Source organism: Neolamprologus multifasciatus, chromosome 19 (genome assembly GCF_963576455.1).
Source record: "Neolamprologus multifasciatus chromosome 19, fNeoMul1.2, whole genome shotgun sequence".
NCBI classification, from domain to species: domain Eukaryota; kingdom Metazoa; phylum Chordata; class Actinopteri; order Cichliformes; family Cichlidae; genus Neolamprologus; species Neolamprologus multifasciatus.
In genome coordinates this window covers 1248940-1266995 of record NC_140457.1, presented here as the reverse complement: position 1 = coordinate 1266995, position 18056 = coordinate 1248940, and the positions used below count along the sequence as shown (strand labels likewise).

Sequence of the window (18056 nt, the reverse complement as noted above, 5' to 3'; positions counted from 1 at the left end):
GCTAGAGGGGCTTGAGCAACCGCCCCTTTCCTGATGGGTGCCCAAAGTGCCCTTTTGTTGAGGCAACTTTTTAAAAAAAAATTTATTATTATTATTATTTATGTGTGTGTGCGTGCGGAGTCCTGTCTGTGTCCCTCAACAATAATATTTAACTATTAATCACAGTTTTGCTAAATAAAAGGATCTGGCTTGCATCAGTCACATGATCACATTTAACCAATGATCGCCCTTGACGGCAGAACGCGCTGGTTACGAGCCGGGAACGAGCTCACAAAGAGCACGCGCATTTTTAGCGGTCCGGAGCTGTAGGAGAAACACAAGTTAACTCAGAGACACAGACTGATGCGACAAAACCAGTAAGTAGGTGTACAGCGTACACTGTAGTGTGTAGCACACAGGAGTATTAGCTTATTACGGACACGTTGGTAAGTTGTCTTGTTGCAACTGACGAACTGAAACAAACGAGCGTGCTGTGTTTGCAACAGCGCGACATTACCTGTCCTTTTATTAACTGCACAGGTAGTGCTGGTCATAGCTGCTGGCTACCTGTGTAAGGCTGTCATGGGTCTGTAGCTCTGTCACCGTTTTAGGGAACATATTTAGTTTTAAAGTATTTAGAACATATTTAGTTTTAAAGTATTTAGAACATATTTAGTTTTAAAGTATTTAGAACATATTTAGTTTTAAAGTAAGTTTCCGGGCTTTTCCTGCCTTTCTGGAAGGATTATATTTCACTAAAAAACGATCTAATATGCATGTCCACATAATTATGCAGTATTATAATTATAATATATTAAAAAACACGCTGTATTTTAAAGAACATACATTAAGAAGCAGATTATATTAGATTTATATTTTAAATAAGACAAAATTTGGATTTTACAGCAGTAAAATGATTGTATCTCTACAGTTTAATAAGCTTTGCTCCTGCACAGAGTGGATAGTGAAACAAATGGAATCATCATAAATACATTATTTCATATTTATTACTTCCCCCTCCTCATTGCTTTATTATTGCAGCTCTAGTAATAAATAATAATGTAAGGATTCTGGATCAGCACCATGATGCCCATAGTATATACAGTATTCTGAAGAAGGTCTAAAACATCACTGTGTGTGCGTGCATGTGTGTGTTTTATTTAGATGGATTTAAAAAAAAATATTACTCATGATATAACATTGTCCAGACATGCCTGGTAAGGACATGAGGAGGAAACAGTAGAGCTGTGTGAGGCTACTAAAGGCAGTGCTATAACATTTTTCTGTCATCATTTTATTATAGATTAAGTGCTGAGTTGTTAGGTGTTGATAATTAGATTATAGTTTATTTCAATAGCAAGTTGTGCCTTGTTCTCAGATAGACAGCAAGTGGAGAGTGATATATGAAATGATGGGATGGAAGAAGAGAAGCAAAGAGTGATTCACAGGCAGAGCCTAAATTATTTCTCACAGTTTTTTGTTGCCTTATGGTTCCAAGCGCTGTCACCAATCTTTGCATTTTGTTATTATCTCATGATACTTGTTTAATCAGCTACCATCTCTCCTATGGACTTTTTACTGTCTACAGTCTCAGATCAACACAGCCCTGCCCTTCCCATATTAGATTCTTGATGAATGTGTGTTGTTGTTATTCAGCCTGGTTCAATGTGCCCCTTTTTAACTTTGAGCACCCGCCCCTTTAAACCTCTCTGCACGGCCCTGCCTCTGAAGTTACTGCGGTTTTATTAGAGACACAGCTGAGAGTTTTGCAATTTTGCATAATTTTAAAAAGTTTACATTTGTTCAGTATTGAACAGCAGAAATGAGGCTTTCTTTTCGGAAGTAAGTAAAAGGAAAAAAAACATTGGCTGACAGGCTGTATGGCGTCATCGCCTAATTTGCATGATTGGTCATGCTTATGTAACACACGCTGTAGGAGAGAGAAATAAGAGAAATAAGATTGGAAGAGGCATAAAGTCAGTAAAAAACACCCAAAATGCGTTTAGAATATATTTAGAAATATAAATTACGTTTCTTTTAGCAGTTATTGTTTTTTTAATGTCACAATTCCAACCCTCCTCCTTTATCCGTGGCTTGGGACCGGCAAAAGTGACCCGAAACAGGCACTCTGTTGGACTTTTTGTATGGGTGTATGTGTGTGCGCCTGTGTGTATTCTTAAGCTGCCTGACATTATCAGGCAGCTAATGTTCATAGCAAACCTCACCGGACTTCTTCAGTCCATATCGGATGTACAAAATTGGGTTAAGGCTCTGCAAGGACATCCGATTTCTACTTTTGCAATGATTGGAATGATGTATTTTAATGCACTGCTTTATTTTAGACGAAGAAAAATGAACATTTACACCTGCTTCTGACCTGCTTTACTATCATGTTAGGCGCAGCGGCTTCGCTTATGCGCAATTCATTTGCAGTTTTGGACGCGTTGGGGGTGAAAATTACCTGCTATGACAGCAGCTGGGGGCGACTGCTGTGAGGACTATCCGCCGCCTGTGAGTGCTTTGGCACAGGCGAGGTGCCCACGGCAGCACCCGCTGCTTGTTGAGAGTAAGAGCGATACGCGCTTTCACGTCAAAGAGTTGTCATAAGTCTCCAATAACACCAGAAAAAGTCGCCAGATTTGTGGTTAGTCGCTTTTTATTAAAATAAAGTCGCTAAGTGGGTCTGAAAACTCGCTAAATATAGCGACAAAGTCGCTAAGTTGGCAACACCGCTTCCATCTGCTCTGCTCCTGCCGCTTCAGTCTCACTTTTTTTCTGAAAGATGTTCATAAACATCTCTAATGTGTGTTCACATAAAGAAAAATCTTCACACTTAATATCCATGTGTTCAAATTAAGATCAGATGGAGTCATTAAAATTTTCACAGAGACAGAAACTGGAAAGACTCACCAAATGATGGAGTTTATCTGCATGCTGTGATTGAGTGATAACAGGTTGGAGGTCGGTCTGCACACAGTAGAGTCCTGTAGCTGCTGCTCCTGTTTCGGACCCTGTCACCCCACCTATACTTGTCTTTTAGCTCCGCCCCCTGAATGAATTAAAAGTGAAACTGGTTAAAACACTGAATGTGTGAGTGATGCAGCTGCTGAGATCAGGGCTGATCAGAGGGTGGGCAGGGGGAATGAAATGAATATGTTCACTGTCAAACTGCGCCATCTGTAGGAGGGAAACATCTTTACACAGAGCATCAGGAGGATGAACAAGCACAAATGGGGTGTCCAAATTCATGGGCTGCATTCTCCTGAGGCCGCATTTGTAGACCGATTACGTCACAGCGACATGACGAAGGCTGTCCAAATTCTTAGACAAATGCGTCCTCTTTTTCCCCGAATTTGAAGGGTGTATCCTTTGTGGCCGACCATATCCCAGAATTCATAGCGCAGCCCTGCCAAACTCCAGTTTCCAACAATGGTGGCCACTACTAAGTTTTTAATATTACTTGTATTATTCTTTCTGGGTCACAAAATAAACTTTAACATATTTTCAGGCGAGAAAGTAGCTGTGTAAACATCAAATATCTGCTCGGTTTATCAAGATATCGCATATTTGCAAAAGTGCTCCGACGTTTTCGGAGACGTCTGTTACCCACCAGCTCGATAGCTGACAGGGAGGTCGAGGGTCACTGAAGCCGCCGAGAACGGCACAACTCCCGGCACATCATTTTCAGACCATCGCGGTCTTTTGCTACTCAGGTTAAACGTAATATATAAGTCACTTAGACAACCTAAAAATGTTATTGTTGGGCTTTTTTCAGTGTTTTATTTGTTCGTGAGTAAATCAGTTTGGCTGAGATTAAAGTTATTAGATTAGATTAGAAAAAAAACCCTTTATTAAGTGGTTTTTGCACAGCTGAATAAACGTCAAACAGAAAACTGATTAAACAGAAGTGTGAGACGGTGGAAAATTTACACCAGTGTCCTGTTATATTTTAGACAGCAAGGAGCAGACGGCCGAGTTTATTTAACTCCACCGATTGGGTGACGCCAATCTGAAGGCTAGACCGTCCAATTTCACAGCCGTTTACTTCCGACCTACCCGGATGCAGCCCATGAATATGGACACGACTAAAGTCTCTCCTGTGCTGCAGTGGTGAGAAACTGTTACTGAGCATGCTCTGTGCAAAGATGCCTCTCTCCTGCAGATGGTGCAGTTCGTCAGTGAACATATTCAGCTAACCACTGAACAATGATTTCTCACCTACAGACATTGCTGTGGTCCATAAGAAGACTCACTGACTGAATTATTTGATCCATGCTAATCCTGCAGTGGTGAGAAATTGTTACTGAGGATGCTCTCTGTAAAGAAGTCTCTCTCTTGAAGATGGTGCATGTTCATGGTCTAAGGAGCTTAGAAAGAAAAGCGTCTGGACTTCTTTAAGTTGCTTGAAGACGTTTCACCTTCATCCGAGAAGCTTCTTCAGTTCTAAGGTCAAATGGTGGAGAGTCCCAGATTTAAACCTAGTGGGAGTTTCCCCCCACAGAGGGACAAAAGGACCCCCTGATGATCCTCTAATCGCCTGAGCCAAGGTGTGGAACTGGGTGTGGGTCACAATCAGCCAGAGTTTCAGGTGAGCTCATTGTGAAACCTGGCCCCACCTTATCATGTGAATTCCTGAGGTCAGATGTCCCAGGATGTGAGTGGGCGTTAAGGTGTCTGGGGAGGAACTCAAAACTGGATTATAGATGGCAGAGAGTTGGTGTCGTAAACCACCGCCTCTGTTCAAAGATGGTCGCTCACAGTGGACATAGATGCTTCTTTCACTCCTCTTTCAAACCATCTGTGAGACATCCATATATGTTTGTAAAAAATATGTGTACATGCAAATATGCACATACATATACAAAAATGTACACATTCACACACAAGCACACATACATGAACATAAAATACATGTACACATGTATACACATGCAAACATCATCCAATGAGATAAAAGACCAGAATAGCTAAAGCAGAATAAAAGAGAGAGCCAAAAGCCTTGGAAATTTGAAGGCTTCCAAGGATGAAGAGGATTTTATAAAAAGAGGGAAGACTGTTCCAGAGTCTCGGGGCGGCAATGAAGAAAGCCTTTTTCACCTGAACTGGGAGCGTGGAACTAATAAAAGCATCTGACTGGAGGAGCGCAGAGTTTGAGTGGGCAGGTGCAGGCTAAGGAGATAAGGACAAACATAAAGCAGAGATGTGTTTCTGTTAGAGGAGTTAATTTGTGGAATAGTTATGACAGTGATTTAAAAAGGTGTAGCTCATTTTCCTTGTTTAAAAACATGTTTAAAAATAGAGTATTAGAAAAATATATAAATCAAGAATGAAAAGAGCAAAAATAATAAAACTGAAACTCTTGGTTGTTTTGCTTTGATTATTTTAATGAAATTGAATTTAATGTAGTTGCTCATCTAAGGTGGAAAGTTTTTTTGTTTTGTTTTTTGTTTGTTTGTTTTTTGTTTGTTTGCTTTGTTTTATTCTTTGCTTCGAGCCCTGTGTACAGGAGCTGCATGCTAAAAGATCTTTTGTTAAAAAGGGTTGGCGTAATAAGCAAATGCTTCAGCCAATACCTTTTGATTAGCCTTGTCTCGTGCTTTCTTGCTTTATGGTAGATCTTTATTCTGTATTTACTGAGATATTTGAATGCTAATCAATAAATCAATCAATAAAAAAATATCTGAAATTTAACCTGGAGCCAAACCATGGAGAGTTTTAAAAACAAATAATAAAACCTTAAAATCAATTCAATATTTAACTGGCAGCCAATGTAGAGATGCGAGTATCGGAGTAATACTCTCTCTCTTTCTGGTACCCGTCAGGAGCCTTGCGGCTGCGTTTTGAACAAGTTGCAGCCAGGACAGGCTTGAGTGACAGATGCCTAAATAACTTCTTCTATAGCTCCTGATTTATACGTCTTTTCTTGTCATCAGTATCAATATGTCATGTGTTTCTTGTCTGCCTCCTTCATGCTGTCAAGTTTGTGTGCCATGTCACTCATCGTTTCCTGTTTTATTTTGAAGAGGTCGGGTGCCCCATGTTCATTGTGTTTAGTTTCACTTCCCCTGTGGCATCATTCTGTTCACTCTAATCAGCTGTTTTCCTAGGTGTTTCCACTTCCCTCATTACCTTTCTGTGTATTAGAATCCTCTGTCCTACTTTATTTAGTGTTAGGTCGTCTGTTGTCTTTTGCGCCATGTCTCCGTGTTCCAGGTCTCTTTGTATCCACGCCAAATTTCATGTTTTTCTTTTATCTTCCCAGTTTAGAATAGAATAGAATAAACCTTTATTATCACACAGATGAGAAATTTCGGTGTTACAGAGCTCTTACAGCAAGGGAAAATAAAATATGAAAGGAAGACACAGGGTGGTCCTATAAACATAAGCAACCGTAATTCGCATATACAGGTATATACAGGTAACAATTTACAGAATATGTATAGAAAAATAGAAAAAAACTGTACAGAGATATGTATAAAATATACAGTAATCAAACAAGCTGGTGAGTAAGATGACCAAAAGGATGTTAAGCTGCATCATAGAGTCTGACAGCTGCTGTAAGAATGACCTGTGGTAGCGCTTCCTACACTGTGGGTGTAAAAGTCCACTGCTGAACTAGCTGCTCAGTGCTCGTACAGTCTCATGCAGGGGGTGTCCAACCTGCTCGATGGACTTCAGCGGACAGTCAGGACAGAGCCGGCCCTCCTGACCAGGTTGTTGTTTAGGTTATGTTTCTTCTCATTTTTTGCTTGCCTTGTGCATTGCTATATATTTCTACATCACCTATATTAAACGACTCGTTTTTTGTTAATTCAAGTTTTGTTCCATGTTCCTTTGTATCTGCATTTCAGTCCACTATTCACAATACATACAGTCTTCTTCTGCATGCTGTGACACCAAACCTACTGCAAATGCGTCACATAATTGTATCTTAATGGTTCCCTTATCATCAGTAAGCAGGTCTAATGTAGCTCTAAATGTTCATTTAGGCAAACAAAGCAAAACCAAATTTTATGATTATGGCCTTGATTAGATATATAACAGTTTCCCTGGACTCAGCCTTTTCTTTATCAACTTGTCAATAAAGATAACTCCTTTCCATTGATATCATATTCTAATTCCATATAAACTTTGACATGTCTGAGCCACAAAAACTGCTCTATGATTCATTCCAGGACAACATGTGCCCACACTAATTGTGGAGTTACGCAAGCTCTTGCTAATGGTGAGAGTCAGCAAGGGGCCATCGTACAGCGGGCAGACTCTGCAGTCTCCACTGATGTTGCCTCACCAACCCTCTGTGTCAAAGCAACAGACATGTAGAAATAACTGTTATAAACTCGGTCCGGTAGATAAAGTAAACCTGTTGCAAGACTAAATCTGTGAGAGACAAATGAAAAGAAAGACTACTTGTTCATTGTGTTGTGTAGGATTCTCTTGTTCACTGTAATAAGTGTGGCTGCCTGTTTAGAGAATTGGGAGAATTTAGCCATAGACCAAGTTTGTTGAGTTTGTAAACTGGAGAGTTTTGAATTGTGAATAAGCTTAATGTTCTTATGGTCTTATAAGCGCACAGATTCATGTTGCAAGTTTGAGCTAATTAATAACAGTACGTTAATCTGTGTGCTGCCTGTCATCATTTCACCACTTGCAGTAGAAATAACTAAAGAGCTCCTCATGAAGGTGATGAGCCAACACTTTTATTTCAAGAACAGCTGCAATTAAAAGTACCTTTGAAAGCATGCAAAGCCAGTCTAATTGGAATAGACTATCAAGACTATCAATTTGTAGACTGTTTATGGCGTTTCTCTCTTGTCTTATCTTTTCTAATCTACAGAAATATGCTGTACTTTATTCGCCATCCTCGATCCACTTGGCTCAGGATCTCAGATATGCTCCTTTAGCCTTTTTAGTATAAATATCGTCTAAAGAAGACTGTCGAATACTTCTACATTGTTTGTCATTATCATTAAAAAAGGGTTTAGAGCAGATGTGATTCTCTGATAACTTCAGTTTCTTTTTGCTTGTTCTGATGAGCTATTATTTTACTCTGTTTAATTGAGTTTTGACGTACTTTAAATTTAAAGAATTCCCACTTTCCTGTGTAAGAACTTGTGTTTTCATTAGCTGAAATAAGTTCTAGTTGTCGAAGTATTTCGTTACTAAAATTTTCATTGGTAAGCAGGGATGAGTTAAACTTCCAGTAACCTTTATTATGAAAGTTTTTAAGTTGAGGAGTGACAATGAAATGTATCACACAGTGGTCGGTTAAAGGCGCAGCTGAGACACCTACATCTACACTATTTTGCATTAAACTGTCTGAGATTAGCCAGAAATCGATACGTGATTTAGCCGAACCATCAGGCTTGAACCACGAAAAGGACTGAACAAGTGGGTTTGCAAATCTCCAAGGATCTATTAGGTTAAGATTTAGACAGAAGTTGTGAAAAATGAATTTATATGATGGAAATGGAATTTAGAGGGTGATCTATCGAGCCAGTCATCATAAACCATATTGACATCTCCACCTAATATAAGATTGTTTGTGGAGTATTTGTGAGATAGTTCTTTTAGGTGACTGGTAATCTCAGTTAATAAAAGTTTGTTCTGAGCTACATTGTTGTAACCATAAACATTACATAAGATCAAAAAGCTATTATTCACTTTGAGTACACAAATTAGCCCAGACTGTCTTTCCTATGAGTTTCAATTTTATTACCAAAGTTTTTAAATAGTAAGGCCACCCCAGCTGATTTGTTAGTACAGTGACAAAAAATTATTCTTTCCCCCCACTGACTAGACCAAAAATTTCATCTGCCTCCACAGAGTGTGTTTCTTGTAGAGATGGACCGATCCGATATTACGTATCGGTATCGGTCCGATACTGACCCAAATTACTGGATCGGATATCGGCGAGAAATAAAAAATGTAATCCGATCCATTAAATATCAAAAAAGCTCCTCACAAAACTTGCTACACGGCGTAACTCGGCTCATAACCGTAGCACGTAGCAGCAGTGTGCATCACGTGATAGAGCAGCTGTGTGTATTTGTAGCCTTGCTAGCAAACCAGCATTTCATCTATGAGGAAGTTTTCCCAGAGAGAAGTAAAGCAAGTGTGTAAGTTCATCTCTGAATGTTTGTAAAGCATTCCCACGTTAAACTTAACAACCGATATATAGAGCAACTGCCTCTCTCTCTCTCTCTCTCTCCTGCTGCTACTTCAATCATGAAACAGCTGAATGATCAGCTGATCGGCTTTTCTGTCGCGAGTCCGTCTCTCTTCTTAGTTTTTGGCCCACTTCTCACCAGAAAGAGGAAACCAGCAGCTGAACAACAGCAGCACGTTTAAGCTTGATAAGCTGTTGTTAGAATTTATTTAATATTACTTTAAACACCAGGATCTTTTTCTACGCTGACGTAACTGTGCAGGGGCGGATCTAGCAAAGTTTAGCCAGGGGGGCCGATAGGGCATGAACAGGGAAAAGGGGGCACAAAGACATACTTTTCTTTCTTATTCTCACTTAAAATGTCTAGCTTTTAAAAATAATTGTCTGACTCTTACACCCAAAGTTTTAATCTGATGTAAAATATATAGAAGTCCATTACTGTATATAGTAACTATTAAGTCTAATATACCCTAGTAAGCTATAGTACTTTTTCCTTTGGGAAGATACCATCTGTGCAGTTCTGTTGAAGAAAGATGTTGAATCTATTTAATTATTCTTGAAAAATAATTTATTTTTGTGCATTTTTCCCCCTGCATCAAATTAAATTTGATTACATCGATTAAGCATCATGAGGTGGAGGGTGGTTCCCTATTTTTTATTTTTTTGCTGGGAGTTTGCAACCCTATTAGTTAGGTTGCTTAATATTTCTGCTAAGTACTCTTTAAAATACCAGAATAGGGAGGATGGAGCAGGTTTAAGTTTATTAGATTGATCAGTTTTGCTGAACTATGAAATATTTTCGGCGCAGTGTATTTTTTACATACAGGTATAACAGAATAGTGTTGTTATTTATTTAAACTTGAGTATAAACTTATACAAAATGCAGCAAGATATTAAAAAAACGTTTTGTTGATTAAAAAACACTATATCGGATTCATATCGGTATCGGCAGATATCCAAATTTATGATATCGGTATCGGTATCGGACATAAAAAAGTGGTATCGTGCCATCTCTAGTTTCTTGTAGCAGTATACAGTTCGCCTTTACATTTTTACAGAACAAAAATATTGATTTTCTTTTAACACTGTCTCTTAAGCCCCTGGTATTTAAAGACACATAGTTAACATTGGAACTAAGGAATGACATAAACAGGAAGTGAGAAAGCAAAATAAAAAGAGGTTGACTGTACTTCAAGTACCCAGATAGAAGTAGAACTCTATAAAATTGGGAGCACTTAATCCCTTAAAACTGAATTCACAAAGTGCAAACGACCTCTATGAAAAATCCTTACAGTAACGTACCAAATAGGTAATATAAACAGTAAGTATTGAACCTGCCTATTTAAAACTTTTGGCATTCTTAAAGAACGTGACCTAAATAGAATTGTAAGCAAAACGCATTGTACTCATAGAGTAATATGCTGACTGGTTATTTTGAATAGTTCGACAGTCACCCAGGGAACACCCGAACTCCGTTGATGTAACCGGCATGCCCTCGGTAGTAGACGTTCTTCCCTTCAGCTCTGGCTCGCTCCATTTTGGGCCAAACTGCAGCTCTTGCTTCTCGGTCTAGTTTGCAGAAATCTTGCTTGAAGTTGACGCCTAGCTCCTTGCACACCTGGGAATCCTTAGTCAGTTTCCAGAAAGCGTCTCGGTAGTGCCTCATGGTGAACTGAACTATTATTTGTCGATGTCTACCCGCTTCTTTTTTCCCTAGACGATGGACGGTGTCCACAGCGTTGCCCAGTGAGGAAGCCCGATTTGGCGCGATCTTCGTCATTTTTTTCTTTCCAGCCCTGGATTTTCAAGTTCCAGCGACGCATGTATCGTTCTAGTTCTAACATTCTCTCTTTCAGCTCAGCGTTTTCTTTGTTTAGAGCAGGAATGTCTTTTTACAAAAACCAGACAGTTTAGCCTTACAGTCTTTTATATCGGCTGCGTTCATTTCAGCCAGCTTGGCAATGTTAGCCACCATTATCATGTTGTTACTTAGCTGCACGCCGAAGTTATCGATCTTGTTTGTTAGCTTGTTAATGGCTTCTATTATGGAGTTGTTGGTTTCCACACTTTGGGACACAGTACCCTTGCTAGGTGGTGTGGGTGCTTTGGTGGGCGTAGGTGAAGTTTTTCTTTTGACTGACGGTGTTGAAATCTCCATTGCATATTTGTGGTCATTGGGTGCAGAGCTCTTGGAGGCTACCGCTGGCTTAGCTGAAGCTTCTGCTTTTTCCCGCGTCATCATCTTCTCCTTTAAATGGCAGATTGGGTCCGTTCAAAAGGTTTTAAGAGGTGAATCAAGTCCTTAAAACTATAGGCAAAAACAGCAACCTATTTGGTATTCAAAAGTAGAGGTCTAAACAGGTCCACCGGGATTAGTGCACGGCGGCTTAAAAGAAGTTGCCTGCCCCGACAGCCATCTTGCCGGACTCAAGGTCGCCATCAGTACAGCTCGCTGCCACCAATACTTATGATTGGGGCACGCTGTTGTATATTAAAGATTCAATGGAGAGCTACTTTGACAGCTGGGTCAGTTACAGGAAATTTTTTCCTCCACCTTTTGTGTGTTCCTCACCCGAGTGCATGTTTCCGTACATATCAGTGGGATTCAACACGAAGAAAAGAAGAACCAGGGCCGGTGTCCAAGTGCGACTGAGAAGGTACCAAAGATTAGCTTTTTGGATGTGTGAAGATTCCCGGTGCCTACGACTAATTCAGCTACTGTCACCTGGTGCTGACGCTACAGTTCAGTTCCAAGCCCGGAATCTATGGTCTGATGGCTCCATGCTCACCTTGCGTCTGTCGTCTGACCACCGTTTGGATGGCAGAGGTGATGTACCACTATGGATATTAGCTTCTGCTAGCCCTGAAGTCACTGCCCGGCGTAACAGGTGTAGAGGTGCACACAGGTGTTTAATTCGAGTGCCACTGCAGTCAGCTGTTGACTGCACCAACCAAACGTCTTCAACCAGGTTTGCCCTGCTCAACACTCGCTCAATCACAAACAAATTGTTTATTTTAAACTGTCTTTTTATGAAGGAATCTCTCAACTTCATGTGTTTAACTGAGACGTGGCAACAAAACATGGATTATATACATCTGAAGGAAATTTGTTCGACTGGCTGTTCCGTCATCGGAACTCCACGTCTTTCGGGGCGTGGCGGAGGTCTCGCTGTTGTGCGCCAGGACAGATTCACATGCAGACTGATGAACTCGGATTCCTTCACTTCTGTCACGGTCTGTGGGGCAGACCGTGGGGATGAGGGGAATGAGGACCCAAGATGCAGGACTTTGTGATGAAGGCAGTGCGTTTATTTACAGTGGTGTAAATAGTTCACAGAATAAACCCCATGTTTTCCCCTTGACTTCCGTGTCGTGTCTTCACCCACAAGTTCGTGCTCCGTGCTCTTCGCTCCTGTGTGTCCCCGCACCCCGTGCTCGCTGCTCTTGTCCTCCCTGCTCCTTCCTGGAGAAAAATAACAAAGAAGCAACTTGTCAGGACACTCGACTACCGCGGGCATGCACTCACTGGACTTGGTACTAATAACACTAACGTGGAGTCAAACTCAATAATACAGCGTCGGTGGAAGCTCCATCACTCTTCTAAATAGCTCCACCGACGAGCCCAGATGAGGAGCAGGTGTGCAGCAAGGACTTCGGGTGTGGCCAGCCCTCAAGTCAGGCCACGCCCCCAGGGCTGAAGGTGCCTGTAACAGGCAACACAGCCACCTGCCTACATACAGATGTGCACAGGGGCAGTGCAGACAACACACCAAATAATAATGATAATGATAATAACAACAACAATAATAATAACAACAATCCTAGTCCCCACTGCCCACGGACCCCGAGTCCCCAGAGCCGGGTCCGTGACAACTTCATTCGAGCTGCAAATGATCAAGGTCGGCTCTTTGCACACCTTTTATTGTATTTTAATCTACCGACCTCCTGGCCCTGCCGGAGTCTTTTTAACTGAATTTAACGACCTCCTATCATCCATTATTAAATTAGAGAAGGTGGTAATGTTGGGAGATTTTAACCTTCATATTGATGATGCATCCTGTAATATGGCTGCTGACTTCATGACTATCACAGAGTCTTTTAATTTTATGCAGCATGTTTCTGGCCCTACATATGTAAAGGGTCACACATTGGACCTTGTTTTCTCCTTGGGTTTAATTATAAATGACATTCGTGTGGAAGATGTCCATGTGAGTGACCATAGCTGCATATATTTTAACTTGTCGTTTTATTTGGAGCCTCCGGCTCCCAAAATAATGATTGAAAGGCGAATTATAAACCAGAACGCCGGCAAAAGGTTCTCTGCCATGTTCGACGCTGAAATGACTTACAATGACTTTGACTTCCTTGTCTCATCCTTTAATAATCAGTGTAATTCTAGTTTAGTGGCACCTCTGAAAAAAAGTACTGTGCTATGTTTGAAATCTCATCCTTGGTTAAATGAAAACATTCGTAATTTCTGGAGATACTGTCGCAAGCTAGAACGTTTGTGGAAGGCTTCCAAGCTTGAGGTTTATAAGTTACACCTTAAAGAATCAACATCAACGGTTTTGCCGTGTGGGGTACCTCAGGGATCTGTCCTGGGTCCAATTCCTCTTGCTAAATGACATGTGGAAAAATGCTAGAGCAGAGTATTTTTCACACCTCATAGCTTCAAAACTGAAAGACCCTAAAATCTTGTTTAAAACAATTAAGAGTATTGTTTCTCCTGATGCTCCTTGTGCACCAGTTCACTCAACGTTTGAATGCAATGAGTTTATGAACTTTTTCACAAATAAGGTCACTGCCATCAGGTCAAATATCTCTCCATCATCTTCTCAATATCAAACTTACAATTTGCTCAGCTCTGATACTTGGTCCTCTTTTACTCCTGTGACATCAGAGGCCTGCTTTGTCATATAAAACAGACTTCAAGCCCCCTTGATGTCCTTCCATCTTCATTTTTCATTATTGTGTTTGACTCTATTGGTCCCTGTATTATGGAAATGATAAATACTTCTCTTCATACTGGCTCAGTTCCCAGCTTCTTTAAACAAGCTATTGTTGAGCCAATATTAAAGAAACCTCAGCTGGATCCATCTCTTCCTAACAGTTATAGGCCAATATCCAAACTGCCTTTTATATCGAAAATTTTAGAAAAAGTAGTACTAGAACAACTTAACTATTTCCTGGATAAAAATGCTGTTATGGACACTTTCCAGTCTGGTTTTCGTAAATTGCATCCCACTGAAACGGCCTTACTTAGAGTATCTAGTGATATCTTGATGGCAGCAGACTCTGGAGAGGACACAGTGCTGGTCCTGTTGGATCTCAGCTCTGCTTTTGACACCGTAGATCACAGCATCATGATAAAGCGACTCGAGAACTTGTTTGGGATTACTGCTGTTGTTTTAAAATGGTTTATGTCATATCTGTCAGAGAGATCTTTTACTGTTTGCATGAATCATGTCACATCAGAATCAACAGTTTTGCCGTGTGGGGTACCTCAGGGATCTGTCCTGGGTCCAATTCTCTTTTTACTTTATGTATTTCCCCTAGGCCAAATTATTAAGCGCTATAAATATATCTTCTATCATCTCTATGCTGATGACATCCAACTATACTGTTCCTTCAGGATTTCTGAGTTGTATAAATTGTCTAATTTAAGTCATTGCCTGACAGAAATCAACAAATGGTTAAATGACAATTTTCTCCAACTAAACTCTGATAAAACAGAAACTCTAATTATTGCTCCAGACCACATGGTCTCAAAAATTAGGCAGCATATCAGCTTCTTAGACCCTTACGTTAAATCGAGCCTCAGAAACCTTGGTGTCATGTTTGACAGCTCGACTGAATATTTCTAAACTCAGACTAATGGTGTCAAAGCCTGAACTTGAGATGATTATTCATGCTTTTATTTCTTCTCATTTAGACTACTGTAACAGCCTTTTTACTTGTTTTAACAAATCAGCCTTAAATTGTCTTCAGACTGTGAACGAGAGAACGCACAAAACAAGACGGAAAGGCCGGAAACACAAAGAGCACATGAAGTCAGTGGATGATGGTGGAGCAGTAGAACAAATCCAGGAAAGAAAAAGCACCATTAGATTACATTACACTCCATCATCATTAGTTTACATTAGATTCAGTAGATTCAGACTTTAAGAAATGAACAACATCAGACTCTAATTAACAGAAGACTCGTTAGAAGTCAGTTCAAAAGCAGAGATCCCTGCATCTTTAAACCAGTCCTCAGGAGCAGAAACAAAAAACAAACCGTCAGCGTGGGCTCATACATGTTAGCATTTCACAGTGGATGATAAAAGAAAGACGCATATACTGAGTCCCAAGGAGATTTGTGCCATAATGGTCACGATGGAAAGTAGCTTGCATAAACCATCAGCACACTTAATAAAATAGACAGTAATCAATCTGATGAAAGTATGTGCTTGTTGATCAGCCATAAAATAAGTTGATGCATGTTGTATCCTGTCAATAACACCTCCACTCACACACAGAATGAACTCCACGAGTTATTCATTAGTATTATTCTCATTACCTGCCGTAAAACTGTTAAAACAGACCTACTGCAAATGCGTCACATAATGAAACACTTTCATTCTCACTGTTCTGACTCTGCTATGAAATATTATTTCAGTCTTCTTTTGCACTTCAGGAACAATGCAGAGCTAATTTTTTATTTTCACAATTTAAGTCAGGACAGTTAAAAACATACAGTCAAATCTAAATAGTTCCAAAAATGAGTCATTTTTCTCTGTATTTCCTCTACTGGTTTACATCAGGATCTTATTATTAGTCCTTCTTGAAATCTTAATGACTTTATATCTTAATGGTTCCCTTATCATCAGTAAGCAGGTCTAATGTAGCTCTAAATGTTCATTTTGTCACGGCTGGCGGGGTGAGCCGTGTGGTGTGGAGGAAAGGAGGACCCAAAATGCAGGCAGCCGACTGATGATATGAGTGAGAGTTTATTTACAGGTGACAGTGGCAGAACAGACAACGAAGCGTGAGAAAACAACTGAAGAAACCTAAGCTGGGAGAACTGAATGACAAACCTGAGAGCATACAAAAGGGGTGTGGGGCAGAGAGACGCAGAGACAGGAACGGAACACCAAAGAACGCAGACGAGCCGACGAGGAGCACAGGCAGACACGCACTATAAATACACACACAAGGTAATCAGGTAATCACACACAGGAGGGAAGAACAGCTGAACCCAATACACATGAGGACCGGAGGAGACAAGCTGAACACAATGACAACAGACACAGACCTTCAGAACAAAACAGCAAATCTAGAACCCGAACCGGACACAAGGGGGGAGGACACAGAATAACTAGAACAGAGGAAAATAATCATAAAACACAAAACGCTGGGTCAACGATCCAGCACCATGACACATTTAAGCAAACAAAGCAAAACCAAATTTTATGATTATGGCCTTGATTAGATATATAACAGTTTCCCTGGACTCAGCCTTTTCTTTATCAACTTGTCAATAAAGATAACTTTTATAATGACTGACTCCTTTCCATTGATATCATATTTTAATTCCATATAAACTTTGACATGTCTGAGCCACAAAAACTGCTCTATGATTCATTCCGGGACAACATGTGCCCACACTAATTGGAGTTACGCATGAGTGTTCTCATCAGGTTCTCAACAGACACAGGAACTGGTCCCTGTGTCTGTTCGGCTGACTCAGCATGGCTACAAGTGTTTTTGTTTATTTTGTCCCTTCTTGCTCCCTGTGCTCTACCAGGGTGGAGTTCATTGTGGCTGTGTCCCAATTCAGAGGGCCTTTCTCAATATGCGTACTTGTGCGTACTTGCGTACTTGCGTTCTCGTGTACTCGTGATACGTCATCAGTCAGAGACCAAGTACTGTTCCAATTCGAAGTACGCATCAAGCCGAGAACGCAAAAAAGTCCCGGATGTGTTCTCGCTCCGCCCGTTTTATCGAGCATGCATCGGTGGTGACTTGTGTGGACTTGGTACAGCTAAATATCCCAGAATGCATTTCGTCCAAAGCTCAAACGCGGCAATGGCGGACGAGCGGGGCTAAAAACTTTTAAATATTACTCTTTCTGGGTCACAAAATAAACTTTTAAGTTCTTTTCAAGCGAGAATGTAGCTGTGTAAACTTCAAATATCTGCTCGATTTACCAAGATATCATATATTTCCAAACAAGCTCCGACGTTTTCGGAGACGTCTGTGACCCGCCAGCTCCATAGCAGACAGCGAGGTCGAGGATTATTACAGCCGGCGAGAACAGCGGACTCTCGGCACATCGTTTTCAACCCCCCCCGCGGTCTTTTCGCTACTCAGGTTAAACAAACCAGCAGCTGTCTATTGTATTGAGTGTCCACTACAATAAAAAGAAAAGCGTTCTAACATCTCACCTGCTTGTTTTTATTAAGGTATGTACACGTATGTACATGTGCACTATTTTTATTAATAGAGATTTCACTACTGAGGTTAAACATGATATATAAGTCACTTAGATCACTTCTAAATGTTAATGTTTGGTTTATTTCAGTGTTTTATTTGTTCCTGAGTAAACCGGTTTGGCTGTGATTAAAGTTCAGCTTCATAACATATTACTCACAGTTAAATTAAGGACGGCAGTAAAAACTCTGGACCTGTGACATCATCAAGTACGCTGGTGTTCCAATTGTACAAATACTCCAAATGCGCCGTCGATTTCCCCAAATATCAAGCGTGGTCTGGTGCACGCTTCGTGGTCCCATATATCCCACAATTCATAGCGCGGCGGTGGGTGTGGATAATTTTGCCGCAAAATACGGCAGAAGGGAGCGGCCAAGAGTGAACTGTCAAAAGTAAGTACTGAATATGACGTCACTTATTTATGTGCGAATGTTTA

At 40.5% G+C, this 18056-nt stretch overlaps 2 protein-coding genes and 1 long non-coding RNA gene across 4 annotated transcripts in view; 1 reads left to right on the top strand and 2 right to left on the bottom strand.

The window, feature by feature from the left end:
• LOC146495631 (interferon-inducible GTPase 5-like) overlaps window positions 1–18056 on the bottom strand; it is a 143388-nt gene that overhangs the window by 9239 nt on the left and 116093 nt on the right. The window contains exon 1 of one of the 2 annotated variants that reach the window (XM_085142686.1): window positions 2890–2982. The exons of the other annotated variant lie outside the window; for it this stretch is intronic. The gene's annotated coding sequence lies outside the window, so the exon portion shown is untranslated. Of the gene's footprint in view, window positions 1–2889; window positions 2983–18056 lie in introns of those variants that run through there. 2 annotated transcript variants of the gene reach the window in all.
• LOC146495633 (uncharacterized) overlaps window positions 1–18056 on the bottom strand; it is a 183512-nt gene that overhangs the window by 134620 nt on the left and 30836 nt on the right. The gene's annotated exons all lie outside the window — the stretch shown is intronic.
• Window positions 11–1825, top strand: LOC146495634 (uncharacterized). Its single transcript, XR_014871087.1, has 2 exons — window positions 11–610; window positions 690–1825. It is a non-coding gene; the product is annotated as an uncharacterized LOC146495634 (long non-coding RNA).